Here is a 12,524-nt window from a genome sequence, read left to right as displayed (position 1 = left end):
CTTAAAAATGTCAGAGTAGTATTATTGATAAAAAGGGCAAGCAATAGATTTTTCATGACTGAATAAACTGTAATAATAAAACATACGTCTCAAAGTGTATCACATATGAATTTAGCCTAATTGTTTTCAGTTTCATTTTCAATATTTAGTTTACAACATCATTTTCCCCTAAACTGGTTATATTTTGACCTGTATATCTTAAATTTGAGTATTTATATGCCTAAATACATGTGTGAGTTTTGTTTGACTTCCAAGTCCAAACTATATAAGATTATATAAGTTCATATAGATGAATCAGAAATATGTGGTAATACTATTAAGTCACAAACACTAACAATTTCCAACTATAGAAATAACAGTTCTTATTTGGATTTTGGGAATGCTATCAATAAAAGCCTGCCCAGACCATTCCAAAACTCTCAAATTTCTTGCCTATATATTAGACCTGTCAGTGGATTTCTTTACTTTCATGTCCCATAGACACCTCAAATTCTACACTATAAAAAGTGAAATAATCTACATTTGGGGAGGATGGTGGCATACATTTATTGTTGGTTTATTTAAAAAATACAAATGAAAATTCTCAAAATTAACAGAAATTTAAAAAAAGACAGCAGCGTCATTATCCATCCATTTAGGCAGGCCAGAAACCTGAGAGTCATTTTTGTCACCTCTCTCTCTCTCTCTCTCTCAGACCATGCCAGAGTACTGTCCTTCTTAAATATTTCTAATTCTGTCCCCTAAATATTCCCTAAGGTCATATCCTTCTCTTGATCTCCACTGCCGTTATCCTTGTCCACATGAATATTATGTCTCGCCTGAGCTTTTTCAATAGCCTCCGACAGGTTTTCAGGCATGCACTCTTGCCCTCTTCTGATCCATTCTTCTCACTACAGCCAGAGAAATCAATTTGAAATAAAAATCTGAATATGTCACCTCCCACTCCCCCCGCCACCCTAGCTAACACAACACACACGCACTCATCTTATTATAAAAAGCTTCAGTGGTAACTTCTAGGATAAAGACAAAAATCTTCAAACTATGAGGTACTGGCATGACCTGACTCCTGCCTTCTTCCCAGGCTTCCTTACACCACTATCTCCGTTACTCTGTGCTCCACTCATGTGGGATTTTGTCCATTTTCTAAAAGCTTCTAGATTCCCTGTCCTGCTGAAAACCATTTGTATGTGTATTCTCTTTGCCCAGTTTACTTGTATTTACCTTTCAGAACTCTTCTCAATGCCTCATCCTCACAAAATCTTTACTAGGCTCCTCACTCCTCACCACAACTCAGGTAAGATAGTCCCTGTTAAATTTTCTTGGCACGCTGTATTTCTTCTTATAAATATTTATATTTATAGCACAAATTAGAATGTTTTATAAAGGGTGTGATTATTTGGTAGGTGTCAGTCTTTTCTATTGTATTTGTTACAAAGGCATGGATTGTTTACACAGGATCTAAAAATTTTCTTAGTATTTGTGCATGCTCAACATACATTCATTGAATGACAAAAAATTGTATACTATGTGTAACTGGAAAAATACATTCAGAGAGTAATCATACTTGATTTCTGTACTAGTGTGAAGCATACATCGTTATTACCATTATATTATGTTACTGTTTCTATTAGTACTACTGGACAGAAACACAATTGAAGAAGGGATTATTATCCAGTAACAATAGCAACATACAACGTATACCTAAACGTGACAAGAAATTTGCAGAACGTGATTGAAAACATCCATAACACTTGACTGAGACATGTAAATTAAAATTAGGGCTAAACCTACCTTAACATAGGGAAGCTCAATATTTGAAAAATGTAATTTTTTTCCTAAATTAATAAATACTCCCACTGAAAATCCCTATAAGATCATAAAAACAGAAAACTTGACAAAACTATTCTAAAGCTCATTGGAATAAAAAATTTGCTAGAAAAGTGATTAGAAAATCCCCTCCAAAACAGAAGTGGTGAATAAAGGTGGGCCCTGGTCCAAGTAAATATTTAAAAATAATAAAAAGCTACCAGTCATAGGGAACAAAAAATATTTAGAAATGAATCTATGTACCTGTATTATAATTAATATAGAAAAAAATTCCCATTTTTCCAGTAAATGCTATTAAAGTAAATTTATAACTATTTATCATTTGAAAGCATGTTTATTTCTTTAATTCTTATACCAAAACAGTTCCCAAATGAACTAATTTAATTTTTAAAACCTCTAAATATGTTTGCATAAAAATTATTGAGTAGTTGAATAATCCTGGAATGGAAATGAAAAAAATATATAAATAATAAAATGATGAAAGATCAGATTCTATAATACATCTTAAATCTGTATCATAACCAGGCACAATACTAATCACTTGTTGTCCCAGCTGTTCAGTAGTCTGAGGTGGGAGGATCACTTGAGTCCAGGAGTTCAAGGCTAGCCCTGGCAAGACAGTGAGATCCTACCATAAAAAAAAAGAAAACTGTATTATAAAACTGTCAGTAGTATGCTTCAAAGCATGTTCAAATTGGGAAAATTTATGTAATATATATTACAGAAATGGTTTAATACAGTTTCTGTAAAAACCTCCAAAATATGCATAGTCCTATACAGGTAATTTACAAAAGCCACAATATAAAAACTGATAAATGTGGAAGATATTTAATATCACTAGAAATAAAAATGCAACAGAAACAATAAGATATTGAATTCTATCAGAATTTGACAAACATTAAAATACCTGATACTATTAAGTGTCAAAGAAGATGCAGAAAAACACTCACATACACTTTTTTCCCCCTGTTTTTTCCCCTGGAATGTGGAAAGAATAGTTAAAGTCATTTTCTCTAATTGGTTTATTCACAGTTCCCATAAATGTGAGAAGGTAGCAGGCCCAAAAGTGAGCCAGAGGTGGAGGATAGAGTAGTACACACTAGGATGTCCTCTGGGCTGTTGATTTTACCTGATGACAAGTAACTTAAAACATTATTTGTAAAACAAAAAACAACAAAAGACAAAACAGCTCCAGAAATGTAAATATAAGAAATATAGATATAAGAGAATAGAACTTAAAAATTAACATGACAAAAACAATTTCACAATGGTGCCAGATTATTTACACTACAGACTAAGAATCTATTGTGGGTACATGCTTTTCATGTGGATTTCATGTCAGATACTGGTATTTTTGCTTTGGAATGTAAAATTATTACCCAGCACATGGTACAGGAAATCACTCCATGCTTTATATGCTGTTTATACTATTTAGTGGGTAAAACAGACCAACATACCAACTAAGCTGAATAAATACATGGTGATAACTAATGTTAATTAGGTTTGTACATGGGAAGCATGGGACCTAGCCAAATTCAAGCTAGGCTGGCATTTGGAGAGGAGAGGAAGCAAGGAAGAGTAGCTGGAATACACTCTTTCTTAATGAGTCTTGAGGGTTAAAGACAGACAGCGTCTTGAGCAGTGAGAGAAGGTAAGACACAAAGAACAGCATAGATCAAGGCATGGAGTTCTTAAAAGTCATGGCCTTGCCTGGGGAGCCCCTAGTGGGCAGTTTCTGTAATAGATTGCACACGAGGGGTTAGTGGGAGATGAAGTTAGAGAAGCAGGTTGAGGTTTCATAAAGGGACTTGTGTGTAGAAATAAAGAGATTGAAAATTATTTTGAAGGTGTTTTAAGGAAAGTATCTGTGGTTCTTAGCTGGGTGTGTAACCATACCCTCTAGAGTACCCTTGGAAATGTGTGAGGGGGGTGTTAGTGGTTGTAATAAAGATTGGGGAATATTTTAGGCATTTTGTAGATGGGCCCAGGATGTTGAAATTCTTGTATGTAGGCCAATCCCTTAGAACAAAATCTGAACCACCCAAAATACCAATAGAAGTTTCACTGCAAAATATTGAAGTGTTTTGGCAAGTAAGACACGTTGTGATTTGCATGTTAGAAAGATCACCTTGGCAGCAATACTGAAGGAAGAATTTTTAATGTGAGTAAGACTGAAAAGAGAAAGATTAGTCGAACAATGTATAAAAAAAGCAGGAAAGAGCAGTTCATGTCACTGCATATGGAGAGAGATGGATTTGAGAGATATTTAAGAAAAAGCATCAACGCAATCTGATGAAAGAGTGAGGGTGAGGAACCAAGATTTTAAGATTATTTCCAAATTTCTGGCTTAGGTAGCTGGAAGGAAGGTGCTGGCATGTACTGAGATGGGGACTAGCAAAGGGGGCAGCCTGAGGACATGTGTTCTATGTCCATGGGGCATCTAGCTTGAGATAGTCAGGGTTATGCATAAGGATAGATGAGCCATCACATCCAGTAATTGTTTGAGATTTCAGTGTGAGTGCAATCATTCACAAAAGTGGAGACTAGTGAGCCTGGAACAGACGACTGGAGAATGCTGATGTTCAAGAGGAAAAGAGTGAAGGAGGAATATATATTATATGAATATTACTTTTTAGTCATAGAATTCTAAACCTCGGATGTTAGAGGTACCTCTGAAGTCAGAAAAGAGAGGTTGAAGCCATGTCTAATGCTATAATGCATCTCTTATTCTCATTTTTATACTTTAATGACTAAATTCAATAAAACCAACAGAATGAAATATGAAAGAAAATGAAAATTCTATTTGAAAATTGAACTAGACAAAAGCATTAGTGAGACATAATAAGGAGCTCTAGAGATAAAACTGTAAAAATTTAGCAAAATCCTATAAAAATTTGCTCATAATTCTCTGCTGGATTTTATTTTGATGCTATCATCAACAAAAACCTCAAATGATATTTCATTCATATGTGACTATCTTACAGGATAAAAAATGCCCTGAAGATTGCATTTATTTTGATTTTCTTTTTCTTTTTTTTTTAAATTTTGTATTTCCATAGGTTATTGGGGAACAGATGGTGTTTGGTTACATGAGTAACTTCTTTAGTGGTGATTGCTGAGATTTTGGTGCACCCATCACCCGAGCAGTATACACTGCACCCAATTTGTAGTCTTTTATAGCTCACTCCCTTTCCACCCTTTCCCCCGATTCCCCAACGTCCACTGTGTCATTGCTATGCCTTTGCATCCTCATAGCTTAGCTCTCACTTATAAGAACATACAATGTGTGGTTTTCCATTCATGAGTTACTTCACTTAGAATAATAGTCTCCAACTCATCCACATTGCTGTGAATGCCATTAATTCATTCCTTTTTATATCTGAGTAGTATTCCATCATATATATATCTCATATATATATCAACGAGTGAATAAAGAAACTGTGTTGATTGATGGGCATTTGGGTTGGTTCCACATTTTTGTAATTGCAAATTGTGCCACTATAAACATGCGCAAGTAAGTATCTATTTGGTGTAATGACTTCTTTTCCTCTAGGTAGATACCAAGTAGTGGGATTGGTGAATCAAATGGTAATTCTACTTTTAGTCCTTTAAGGAATCTCCACACTGTATTCCACCAGTGGTTGTACTAGTTTACATTCCCTCCAGCAGTGTAGAAGTGTTCCTGATCATGTCCACGCCAACATCTATTATTTTTTGATTTTTTGATTACTGCCATTTCTTGCATGAGTTAGATGGTATTGCATTGTGGTTTTGATTTGCATTTCTTTAATCATTAGTGATGGTGAGCATTTTTTCCTATGTTTCTCGGTCATTTGTATATCTTCTTTTGAGACAGAGTCTTGCTCTGTTGCCCAGGTTAAACAGCAGTGGTGTGATCTTGGCTCACTGCCACCTCTGGCTCCTGGGTTCAAGTAAGTCTCCTGTGTCAGCCTCCTGAGTAGCTGGGATTACAGGTGTGCACCACCATGCCCAGCTAATTTTTGTATTTTTAGTAGAGACAGGGTTTCACCATGTTGGCCAGGCTGATCTCAAACTCCTGGCCTCAAGTGATCTTCCTGCCTTCACCTCCCAGATGCATTTAATTTTAATCAAAGAATATGATTCACCTCATTTTAAAGAGTGCATACCAAAAGCATATGCATATAAGCAGTTATGGTTAAATGCCATTGATATGGCAGAAAATTTGTCTGCATATATGTGAAGTACAAATGCAGATTCAAGTGGTAATAAATAGAGAAAGGCAGAACTGTACTGGTAATGTGAACAATTTTCCCAGCAGTTGAAACTGTTACGAGAGATCCTATAATGAAAGGCGGCTGGAGATACAGAATGATCACAATTGTTAGCCAATTTAATGAGAAAAAAAAAAAACAACATAAATTGAAAACATCTGTAGTCAGAATTGTAGCCCTAAAGACTCAAAGGAAGCTAAAGTACAAGCCCCTCCCAGAGACATTTGACATGTTTCCTTGCATAATGCTGTGCTTTGTTGGGTTCTTACAGAAAGTGATCGCCTCTTTCAAAGCTGTGCTTTTGCTGACTCTGCTGAGGACAGTCTCCAGGTGGTTTAAATTCAAGACAAAATTTGAAAATCAGTCCCAAAGCATTTTTATCAATAGCACTAATGAAGCCCTCCTTCTGTTCAGTTTCCTCTCTCTCCTCATAGCCCTGGATTAATCACAACCTGAGCCCTCAAAATTGAATCCTCCATTTTAAAAACGATTAAAAGCTACAGTATCCCCAATCAGACCCTTGGTGACGTTTCCTCCACATCCTCCTTCTCACCACGTACACACCATGCTGCTCTTTTCCCCTTTCCTTTGGAAATTTTTCTCCCTGATGATTTCATCTTGGAGCCAGATGATTTCATCCACCATCTGCAGAAGGATAATTTCCAAATAGACTTAGCTGCCTCTGACCTAGTATTCTCCAATCAGTCACACATTTTATCATGTTCAACCACCCTTCCAAATGAATCACAGCCACGTTTAACTGCCACGTAGAAAGCTGCGAGTAAGCCTGAAGTTGTGTAAATTTCCACTCAGTCCTTATTAAATGGAAACGTCTCTTGCCTGACTATTGATATTCTCCTTCAGCCTGACCCCATTTCCCTCCTTAACCTAATTTTCCCAGCAAGTATGTCTACACTCTGTGACTCTTTCTTCAGTCTAGTCTTTGAAGAAACGGTGTTCTGATTCCCTGCTAAAATTGTTTTGTCTCATCCTCATCTTTCCTAAAATGGAGATCCAATCTGCCTCCTTCTTCCCACAATGGGTATCTCTTCATTGCCTGTAAATCTGACCATGGCTCCCCATGTTTCCCTTGATTTTGTGCTCTCCTCAAGCAACAGCCTTTCAATATTTAATACCTTTTTATGACTCTAGATTGAGAAGCAGACAAAATAAAAAGTCATCACCTTGCTATTCTAAGGCCTTATGTCTAGACTGTATTTCCAGCCTCGTCTCTCACAACACCACTGCTTGACACCCATGCTCCCTCTGAAACTGGGATAATTTAAATTGCCAAGTATGCCTCCCAACTCTGCACCTCTTTCCTTACAGTATTTTCTGTGGTCTTCCTTTCTCTTGCTACCTGAAAAACATTATATTATTTAAAGTTGATCCCACATGTCATCTGCTTCATGTAGCCTGTCTTGAGAGCCTCCAAGTGGACATGACTGTTCATTCCTTGTGCCATTCTCGTGTTACGGGATCTTCGGGGTGTCAGTTTTCTGGCTGGAAACCCCTGTAGCCATGGTGCCTCGGCCTGAGTTCTTGTTGTGCATCCAGGAAGAACAAGGTACACAGACAAGTGAAATGTGAACAAGACGAAGATGAGCTTTATTGAGCATTACAGCAGCTCAGATGAGACCCATGGTGGGTAACTTCTCTCCGCAGGCAAGTCATCTGTGGAGTGTTCAGTTCTCTGCAGAGAAGAAGCCCTGGAGAGGGTAGCTCCTCTCTGCAGATCATTCAGACGTCTCTGCAGGTCTCTGAAGTTCTCAGCAGAGAGGGGTAGTTCCTCTCTGCAGTTGGTTGTCCTGTTTTCTCTCTGTCCTCTCCATCCTCTGCCCTGCTCTGGCTGAGCCCAGGGCTTTTATGGACCTCACAGGGGAGGAAGTGCCTGCCGATTTGTCATGGATGGCCATGGGTGGCCTGGGAGAGGCACCACGAGTCCCCACTCTGGCCCATGGGACAAGCAGCCTGGCCCCTAACCTTTAGGCCCTCTCTAGCCTGAAGGTGGGGCCTTACCAGGGACCCACCAACTTCTGCCCAGTACTCTGTGTCCCACTGTTATTCATGACCCCAGGGCTCAGCTGCAACTGGGGGTGAGATCAGAGCTGCGGCAGCAGAGGACAGAGGCCAAGCAGCCAGAGTAGATACCCTCAAGCCTACGGGGATGTGCGATGGGGAACTTCCCGGGACCTCAAGTATGCAGGCTACAGAGATGTCCATGTCCTGGGCCTGGGAGGGCAGCTGCAGCTGCAACTGAGAAGCTCATGCCCCCTCGAAGAGCACAGGGAGGCTCAGATCCACAGCCACAGCTTTGGTGACTATACTCTCACCCAGGAGGGCAGGGCTCCTGCCTGCTCCACAGAGTGGGAGACCTGGGTCTGCAGCTGCAGTTTGGGCAGCTGCAGTGGCACCTGGGGAGCTCCTGCACCAACTCAGAAGGGGCAGGGTTCCCACCAGCTCCATGGAGTGTGCAGCCCCAGCCGTGCCTCCTTGTGCCTCCTTGCTGCAGCCTGCATGATGGCTACAGCTGCTGCCGTCACTAGTACCTTGTATTTCTCTAATTCAAATTATTATGTTAAGTCTTGTGACATGCTTGTGTCATTGTACTTTTACTAAATTTCATGATCTCTTTTTCTCCTTGAATAATCTTGGGCACTTGGTTCTGAGCCTTGCATTTAGTAATTGCTCAATACTGTGACTGAATTAAAATGAATGGATTTAGGTAGCCTGGGTTCTTCACTGTGCTATGGACATAGGATAATCATTCTTCTATTTGTTCTCTTCTTTTGTTTATTAGTCCAAAGTGGTTTTCCTTTCCTCCAGTGTTTACTCAAATAACACTCTTTTTTATTGTACATTTTATCTTTTTAAAGAAGACAGTCCTGAAAATATAATCATCATTGACCAATTATTTTTCTCATCTACTATCTTTATCTCTTATAGTTAGCTCAGCACAATTTAGCACTTAATTGCTTGCCTTGAATGCTTTTGTGCCACTTCATTTGGGTTCAACCTATCTACCCTAGACAACACACACCTAAAGACAGACAATCATGTGATATATTTCCCTATAGTGTTTAGAAGAGTACTGAACATATAGGAGGAGCTTATAATTTGGTAATCCACATGTATGCCCTTTTCAAAGCCAAAACATTGATAGCAGCTGATAGCAGCCACTGAAAATAGTTGTTACTGAGAGTTTACAGCAGTGTCTCTCACATAGAATTGCCCTCAGTCACGAAGACTGCTTTACAAATGTAACCTCCACCCCTTCCAAATTTCAGCCCACAGTCAATGACTGTCTGATTCAGGAATAAAAAGACCCATCCCTCTTACTGTGAATTATAGCAACTCTGAAGGGCCACCTCAGTTCCAGAGTTTCCTGCAGAGTCCCCTGAAACCTCCATCAATTGCATGGGGTCAGCTTCCCCCTCTGTCTAAACCTACGTTTCTCATTTCCTTACAGATGTATCTCCCAAGATGACTCCCCAGTAAATCTTCTGCTCATCATTAGCTGCCTTACACTCTGTTTTCAGGGAATTCAACCAGAGACAGAGCTTAACTTTTGCTTCTTTTCCTACTCCATTATGGGGTATCTCATTTTAAAGATAATGGAAAGTATATCCCACGCAATCACTAAACTGGTGTGAAATATCATAATTCCTATTTCTAAATTTTATGGACCTCAAAGGGCAACCTGATTTCTGTTAATAAATATCATAGCAGATATTGTCCAAAAATGCAAAGTAATTCAATGCATTTTAGTGAAAACATTCAGGAGTTTTAAAGGTAAAGATGTTTTTCAGGAAGATTAAAGCAATGAAAAGAAAAAGGATGAGCAAAATATCAGATAAAAACTTGTTTAATAAAAAATGTTAGCCATAGATGATAGTCTTTTTGTTTATGGCATTGACTCAACAAGTGATTATTTGCAAGATTTCTGAAAACCTTCAATGGGGCAGACTAGAGAATATGGAGATTTGGGGAGATCTTTCAAGTATGCTGTGTTGTACAGAATGTTTTCACCAATACTGTATCAAGCTATCTTAGTGAGTTATGACTCAGTGAAGAATTACGTATGAAAAGAAAATATTTTTTCATAGTTTCAGACTCACTTTTAAAAATAGGCACATTTCTCTAAGACAGAACCCAGAAAAATAGGATTTTAGTATACACTAGATAAAAGAAAGTTCCCTTTGATGTGATTTCTAACTTTGGAGCCATTATCCTGTAAGAGCAGTTTCCTCTATATTTCTCCTAATTTGACCAAAAATTTAAAAATACATTTTTATGGATAAAATAATATTATGTTAAGTAAAATAAGCAGCATACAATATTGCATAAATAGTATTATCCCAATTATGTTAGAATATGCTTAGAAGACTTGAAGGAAATAGCCACTGATCTGGAACACGGATACTCTATTTTTCTTCTTAGTTTCCTGCATGTTCTAACTATGTTATAATGGCTGCATTAACTTCATCCTCAATCTTTATAAAATACATTTTATTTTAGTCAAGGAAGTAAAATAATTTTTGTTAAAATGTCAGTTTGAGGGTGAAGAAAGTTGTATTTAATCCTCCATCATGAAAGAGATAATAAAGAGATAATGTAACTATGATATAAAGGATTGCATTGCATCACTATCTGCCATTTATAGACAGAAAAACTGATATAACCTTAATTGACCTCGCTTTTAAAAATCTATAATTAGTGGTCTTGGAATACATTGACTCTAAATTCATTTCTTCCCTTAATGCCACAATTCTGAAATTTAAACTTTTTCACCTGGCACCTAAGTCACTACACTTTCATGGTTTCCTTTCATTCTTTCTCTCTCTCCTTTGTTGCTTCCTCTTCATTTCTCCAATTTGTGAATATTAAAGTATCCCAGGCTTTCATATTTTCTTCTTTCTACACTCTATTATTTCATGATCTTCTCTACTTTTCTTCCTTTTTTTTGAGGCGGAATTTTGCTCCTGTTGCCCAAGCTGGATGCAATGGCACGATCCCGGCTCACTGCAAACTCCACCTCTTGGGTTCAAGTGATTCTCTTGCCTCAGCCTCCCAAGTGGCTGAGATTACAGGCGCATGCCACTGTGGCTAATTTTTTGTATTTTTAGTAGAAACGAGGTTTCACCATGTTGGTCAGGCTGGTCTCGAACTCCTGGCCCAGGTGATCCTCTCACCTTGGCCTCCCAAAGTGCTGAAATTACAGGCATAAGCCACCATGCCTGGTCTGATCTCTTCTATTTCTGAGGATGTAAAAGCCATATGCTGAAACTCTTAAATTTATTTCTCTAGCCTGGATCTCTCCTCTGATTTCCAGCAAGTCTGCTTAAAAGAGCGATAAGCATCCAAAATGTAACATGCCCAGCTTCAAAGTACTGAGTTCCTCAAATTTTTTACCTTAGTCTTCCCCATCTTAGTTGCAACTCTATTCTTCCAGCTACTTGGACCGAAAGCCTTGGATTCATGCTTGATATCTCTCTTTCTCTTAAACCATACATCCAAATTGTCAGCAGTTCCTGTTGGCTCTGTATTCAAAATGTATCCAGAACATGACTACTTTTCATCACTTCTACTATTACCACCCTGGTGGAGACGACCGTCATCCTTGGCTTAGACTATTGCAATGGACTCATGACTGTTCTCATGGTTTCTGCTCTTAACACACAGTCATCTCTAAACAGCAGTCACAGAAATACTCTAAAACTGCAAGCCAGATTGTGTCATCCATTATCACAGTGGCTTCTCATCTAACTGAGGCAACAGCCAATATCCTCAGTGGCCAGATAAAATTAGGGTGACCATATAATGTCATCCGATCAGGATATTTCTGAGTTCTACAATACTAAATCTTATTAGACATTGGGAACATAGGCATAAACTGACTTTCCAAGGCAAAGCTGCTCCTATGGTCACCCTTCTTATAGGTCTCCACATGATTTGTCTCCTCTTTTCCTATGGCTTTCTCTTGTACTCCTCCCCCAGATACTGATTTTGTCACAACCATATTCACTTTGTTTTTCCTTGAACACATCCAGAACATTCCTCTCCTCATGCTATTGCTCTTCTCTCTTCCTGGAATGATCTCTTTAAAAGCTTTATATTACTTGTTACATTACAGATATTCAAAACTTTGATGGGAATTTCAATTAGTCCATAGAATATATGGGTCTTTAGTTCCACAAAGCCAGAAGTCAATTTGTGAATTATCTTTAATTTAATTGATGACTAGCATTATGGAAATAGATGAGATGCCACAAGTGAGTAATACACAAATTAATAAGTTTAAAGTGACTAGAACAATGCTTGGCCCATGGTAAGTGCTTATCAGTTGTGATTCTATTGCAGGAGATTTCCTCCAAAGCACTGAACTTCTGCTTCCTTTAAGGAGACTAGGTTTATTAACCATCTTATAGTCTGGGAATTGAAGAA

This window comes from Pan troglodytes, chromosome 13 (genome assembly GCF_028858775.2).
Source record: "Pan troglodytes isolate AG18354 chromosome 13, NHGRI_mPanTro3-v2.0_pri, whole genome shotgun sequence".
NCBI lineage: Eukaryota > Metazoa > Chordata > Mammalia > Primates > Hominidae > Pan > Pan troglodytes.
Note: the sequence above shows the minus strand (reverse complement) of the source record.